This window comes from Columba livia, unplaced genomic scaffold (genome assembly GCF_036013475.1).
Source record: "Columba livia isolate bColLiv1 breed racing homer unplaced genomic scaffold, bColLiv1.pat.W.v2 Scaffold_103, whole genome shotgun sequence".
In the NCBI taxonomy this organism is placed as follows: Eukaryota; Metazoa; Chordata; class Aves; order Columbiformes; family Columbidae; genus Columba; species Columba livia.
The window spans coordinates 604081-610792 of record NW_027043008.1 but is presented as its reverse complement, the minus strand read 5'-3'; positions in this window follow the sequence as shown (position 1 = coordinate 610792).

Genomic DNA, 6712 nt, shown 5'->3' with positions numbered 1-6712 from the left:
GCTACCGTGGCGAGGAAGCGGTGGCTCTGCAGGTGACAGGGACACTGCAGGACTTGGTGTCAGCTCAGCAATTTCTCACTTCCCCTAAGAAGCGGGATTCTGCAAATTGCTGCTTTTGCTCTTGAAAGGATGTCATCAGGTGGGTGTTTTGGTGTCATACACTGAAAACAGAGCAGAAACTGTGAAATATTCCCATGATATGCATGGTCCCTGCCCCAAAGCACCATGACTCAGCCTAAGGAGATCTGCAGCTTATTTTTTTCTACTGCCAGCAGATTGTGGAAGTACAGTATAAAAACCATCCTTATGGAGAGATCTTGGTATTTTAGGCTTAGTCTAAGTGTCTCAAGTAGCTGGGGTTTTTGCTTGGGCCTAATCCATACGGTCTTATGGCTTTCCTCCTAGTCTGAAGACGAACGTGCTAGAAACTATAAAGCAAAAACATGTCCTGCAGCCTAGCCTTGCCTTGCCTGTCCTTGCCTGTCCTAGCCTTGCCTTCTCTCATTCTCATCCTGTTCTCTGTCCCATCCTCTCTCACTAAGCCCTCGTCTGGCTGCATGTGTCTTCTTTCCTTTTCTCTCACTCTCCTGCTTCCTGCCTCTTTTCTTGCAATTCCTCCATTTCACTCCTGCAGCCCAACACTACTTTTTATTCTTCCTTCCCTTTCTCCTGCTCCCTTCGCTTTCTCCCTCTGTCCCATATCTTTCTTCCCGACTTGTCTCTTGGAGACTTTGGGCCAAACTGGCCCCAAGTCTGGGCATGGTTTGACAAGTTTTCAGAGGCCTGGCAGGTGACAGCAGGGCCAGGAGGCAGTGACAGGCCCGGGGCTGACAGGCTCCCCATCCCTAGGGGGCGCCTGGCTGCCACACCCAGCTGACATAGAACCTTTGTCACAATGCCCGCTACCGTGGCGAGGATGCGGTGGCTCTGCAGGTGACAGGGACACTGCAGGACTTGGTGTCAGCTCAGCAATTTCTCACTTCCCCTAAGAAGCGGAATTCTGCAAATTGCTGCCTTTGCTCTTGAAAGGATGTCATCAGGTGGGTGTTTTGGTGTCATACACTGAAAACAAAGCAGAAACCGTGAAATATTCCCATGATATGCATGGTCGCTGCCCCAAAGCACCATGACTCAGCCTAAGGAGATCTGCAGCTTATTTTTTTGTACTGCCAGCAGATTGTGGAAGTACAGTGTAAAAACCATCCTTATGGAGAGATCTTGGTATTTTAGGCTTAGTCTAAGTGTCTCAAGTAGCTGGGGTTTTTGCTTGGGCCTAATCCATACGGTCTTATGGCTTTCCTCCTAGTCTGAAGACGAAAGTGCTAGAAACTATAAAGCAAAAACATGTCCTGCAGCCTAGCCTTGCCTTGCCTGTCCTTGCCTGTCCTAGCCTTGCCTTCTCTCATTCTCATCCTGTTCTCTGTCCCATCCTCTCTCACTAAGCCCTCGTCTGGCTGCATGTCTCTTCTTTCCTTTACTCTCACTCTCCTGCTTCCTGCCTCTTTTCTTGCAATTCCTCCATCTCACTCCTGCAGCCCAACACTACTTTTTATTCTTCCTTCCCTTTCTCCTGCTCCCTTCGCTTTCTCCCTCTGTCCCATATCTTTCTTCCCGACTTGTCTCTTGGAGACTTTGGGCCAAACTGGCCCCAAGTCTGGGCATGGTTTGACAAGTTTTCCGAGGCCTGGCTGGTGGCAGCAGGGACACCAGGCAGTGACAGGCCCGGGGCTGACAGGCTCGCCATCCCTAGGGGGCGCCTGGCTGCCACACCCAGCTGACATAGAACCTTTGTCACAATGCCCGCTACCGTGGCGAGGATGCGGTGGCTCTGCAGGTGACAGGGACACTGCAGGACTTGGTGTCAGCTCAGCAATTTCTCACTTCCCTTAAGAAGCGGAATTCTGCAAATTGCTGCCTTTGCTCTTGAAAGGATGTCATCAGGTGGGTGTTTTGGTGTCATACACTGAAAACAAAGCAGAAACTGTGAAATATTCCCATGATATGCATGGTCCCTGCCCCAAAGCACCATGACTCAGCCTAAGGAGATCTGCAGCTTATTTTTTTGTACTGCCAGCAGATTGTGGAAGTACAGTATATAAACCATCCTTATGGAGAGATCTTGATATTTTAGGCTTAGTCTAAGTGTCTCAAGTAGCTGGGGTTTTTGCTTGGGCCTAATCCATACGGTCTTATGGCTTTCCTCCTAGTCTGAAGACGAATGTGCTAGAAACTATAAAGCAAAAACATGTCCTGCAGCCTAGCCTTGCCTTGCCTGTCCTTGCCTGTCCTAGCCTTGCCTTATTTCCTTCTCATCCTGTTCTCTGTCCCATCCTCTCTCACTAACCCCTCGTCTGGCTGCATGACTCTTCTTTCCTTTTCTCTCACTCTCCTGCTTCCTGCCTCTTTTCTTGCAATTCCTCCATCTCACTCCTGCAGCCCAACACTACTTTTTATTCTTCCTTCCCTTTCTCCTGCTCCCTTCGCTTTCTCCCTCTGTCCCATATCTTTCTTCCCGACTTTGGGCCAAACTGGACCCAAGTCTGGGCATCGTTTGACAAGTTTTCAGAGGCCTGGCTGGTGGCAGCAGGGACACCAGGCAGTGACAGGCCCGGGGCTGACAGTCTTCCCATCCACTAGGGGGCGCCTGGCTGCCACACCCAGCTGACATAGAACCTTTGTCACAATGCCCGCTACCGTGGCGAGGATGCGGTGGCTCTGCAGGTGACAGGGACACTGCAGGACTTGGTGTCAGCTCAGCAATTTCTCACTTCCCCTAAGAAGCGGGATTCTGCAAATTGCTGCTTTTGCTCTTGAAAGGATGTCATCAGGTGGGTGTTTTGGTGTCATACACTGAAAACAGAGCAGAAACTTTGAAATATTCCCATGATATGCATGGTCGCTACCCCAGGGCACCATGACTCAGCCTAAGGAGATCTGCAGCTTATTTTTTTGTACTGCCAGCAGATTGTGGAAGTACAGTGTAAAAACCATCCTTATGGAGAGATCTTGGTATTTGAGGCTTAGTCTAAGTGTCTCAAGTAGCTGGGGTTTTTGCTTGGGCCTAATCCATATGGTCTTATGGCTTTCCTCCTAGTCTGAAGACGAAAGTGCTAGAAACTATAAAGCAAAAACATGTCCTGCAGCCTAGCCTTGCCTTGCCTGTCCTTGCCTGTCCTAGCCTTGCCTTCTCTCATTCTCATCCTGTTCTCTGTCCCATCCTCTCTCACTAAGCCCTCGTCTGGCTGCATGTGTCTTCTTTCCTTTTCTCTCACTCTCCTGCTTCCTGCCTCTTTTCTTGCAATTCCTCCATTTCACTCCTGCAGCCCAACACTACTTTTTATTCTTCCTTCCCTTTCTCCTGCTCCCTTCGCTTTCTCCCTCTGTCCCATATCTTTCTTCCCGACTTGTCTCTTGGAGACTTTGGGCCAAACTGGCCCCAAGTCTGGGCATGGTTTGACAAGTTTTCAGAGGCCTGGCAGGTGACAGCAGGGCCAGCAGGCAGTGACAGGCCCGGGGCTGACAGGCTCCCCATCCCTAGGGGGCGCCTGGCTGCCACACCCAGCTGACATAGAACCTTTGTCACAATGCCCGCTACCGTGGCGAGGATGCGGTGGCTCTGCAGGTGACAGGGACACTGCAGGACTTGGTGTCAGCTCAGCAATTTCTCACTTCCCCTAAGAAGCGGAATTCTGCAAATTGCTGCCTTTGCTCTTGAAAGGATGTCATCAGGTGGGTGTTTTGGTGTCATACACTGAAAACAAAGCAGAAACCGTGAAATATTCCCATGATATGCATGGTCGCTGCCCCAAAGCACCATGACTCAGCCTAAGGAGATCTGCAGCTTATTTTTTTGTACTGCCAGCAGATTGTGGAAGTACAGTGTAAAAACCATCCTTATGGAGAGATCTTGGTATTTTAGGCTTAGTCTAAGTGTCTCAAGTAGCTGGGGTTTTTGCTTGGGCCTAATCCATACGGTCTTATGGCTTTCCTCCTAGTCTGAAGACGAATGTGCTAGAAACTATAAAGCAAAAACATGTCCTGCAGCCTAGCCTTGCCTTGCCTGTCCTTGCCTGTCCTAGCCTTGCCTTCTCTCATTCTCATCCTGTTCTCTGTCCCATCCTCTCTCACTAAGCCCTCGTCTGGCTGCATGTCTCTTCTTTCCTTTACTCTCACTCTCCTGCTTCCTGCCTCTTTTCTTGCAATTCCTCCATCTCACTCCTGCAGCCCAACACTACTTTTTATTCTTCCTTCCCTTTCTCCTGCTCCCTTCGCTTTCTCCCTCTGTCCCATATCTTTCTTCCCGACTTGTCTCTTGGAGACTTTGGGCCAAACTGGCCCCAAGTCTGGGCATCGTTTGACAAGTTTTCAGAGGCCTGGCTGGTGGCAGCAGGGACACCAGGCAGTGACAGGCCCGGGGCTGACAGGCTCGCCATCCCTAGGGGGCGCCTGGCTGCCACACCCAGCTGACATAGAACCTTTGTCACAATGCCCGCTACCGTGGCGAGGATGCGGTGGCTCTGCAGGTGACAGGGACACTGCAGGACTTGGTGTCAGCTCAGCAATTTCTCACTTCCCTTAAGAAGCGGAATTCTGCAAATTGCTGCCTTTGCTCTTGAAAGGATGTCATCAGGTGGGTGTTTTGGTGTCATACACTGAAAACAAAGCAGAAACTGTGAAATATTCCCATGATATGCATGGTCCCTGCCCCAAAGCACCATGACTCAGCCTAAGGAGATCTGCAGCTTATTTTTTTGTACTGCCAGCAGATTGTGGAAGTACAGTATATAAACCATCCTTATGGAGAGATCTTGATATTTTAGGCTTAGTCTAAGTGTCTCAAGTAGCTGGGGTTTTTGCTTGGGCCTAATCCATACGGTCTTATGGCTTTCCTCCTAGTCTGAAGACGAATGTGCTAGAAACTATAAAGCAAAAACATGTCCTGCAGCCTAGCCTTGCCTTGCCTGTCCTTGCCTGTCCTAGCCTTGCCTTATTTCCTTCTCATCCTGTTCTCTGTCCCATCCTCTCTCACTAACCCCTCGTCTGGCTGCATGACTCTTCTTTCCTTTTCTCTCACTCTCCTGCTTCCTGCCTCTTTTCTTGCAATTCCTCCATCTCACTCCTGCAGCCCAACACTACTTTTTATTCTTCCTTCCCTTTCTCCTGCTCCCTTCGCTTTCTCCCTCTGTCCCATATCTTTCTTCCCGACTTGTCTCTTGGAGACTTTGGGCCAAACTGGCCCCAAGTCTGGGCATGGTTTGACAAGTTTTCAGAGGCCTGGCAGGTGACAGCAGGGCCAGCAGGCAGTGACAGGCCCGGGGCTGACAGGCTCCTCATCCCCTAGGGGGCGCCTGGCTGCCACACCCAGCTGACATAGAACCTTTGTCACAATGCCCGCTACCGTGGCGAGGATGCGGTGGCTCTGCAGGTGACAGGGACACTGCAGGACTTGGTGTCAGCTCAGCAATTTCTCACTTCCCCTAAGAAGCGGAATTCTGCAAATTGCTGCCTTTGCTCTTGAAAGGATGTCATCAGGTGGGTGTTTTGGTGTCATACACTGAAAACAGAGCAGAAACTTTGAAATATTCCCATGATATGCATGGTCGCTACCCCAGAGCACCATGACTCAGCCTAAGGAGATCTGCAGCTTATTTTTTTGTACTGCCAGCAGATTGTGGAAGTACAGTGTAAAAACCATCCTTATGGAGAGATCTTGGTATTTGAGGCTTAGTCTAAGTGTCTCAAGTAGCTGGGGTTTTTGCTTGGGCCTAATCCATACGGTCTTATGGCTTTCCTCCTAGTCTGAAGACGAAAGTGCTAGAAACTATAAAGCAAAAACATGTCCTGCAGCCTAGCCTTGCCTTGCCTGTCCTTGCCTGTCCTAGCCTTGCCTTATTTCCTTCTCATCCTTTTCTCTGTCCCATCCTCTCTCACTAAGCCCTCGTCTGGCTGCATGTCTCTTCTTTCCTTTTCTCTCACTCTCCTGCTTCCTGCCTCTTTTCTTGCAATTCCTCCATCTCACTCCTGCAGCCCAACACTACTTTTTATTCTTCCTTCCCTTTCTCCTGCTCCCTTCGCTTTCTCCCTCTGTCCCATATCTTTCTTCCCGACTTGTCTCTTGGAGACTTTGGGCCAAACTGGACCCAAGTCTGGGCATGGTTTGACAAGTTTTCAGAGGCCTGGCTGGTGGCAGCAGGGACACCAGGCAGTGACAGGTCCGGGGCTGACAGTCTTCCCATCCACTAGGGGGCGCCTGGCTGCCACACCCAGCTGACATAGAACCTTTGTCACAATGCCCGCTACCGTGGCGAGGAAGCGGTGGCTCTGCAGGTGACAGGGACACTGCAGGACTTGGTGTCAGCTCAGCAATTTCTCACTTCCCCTAAGAAGCGGGATTCTGCAAATTGCTGCTTTTGCTCTTGAAAGGATGTCATCAGGTGGGTGTTTTGGTGTCATACACTGAAAACAGAGCAGAAACTGTGAAATATTCCCATGATATGCATGGTCCCTGCCCCAAAGCACCATGACTCAGCCTAAGGAGATCTGCAGCTTATTTTTTTCTACTGCCAGCAGATTGTGGAAGTACAGTATAAAAACCATCCTTATGGAGAGATCTTGGTATTTTAGGCTTAGTCTAAGTGTCTCAAGTAGCTGGGGTTTTTGCTTGGGCCTAATCCATACGGTCTTATGGCTTTCCTCCTAGTCTGAAGACGAA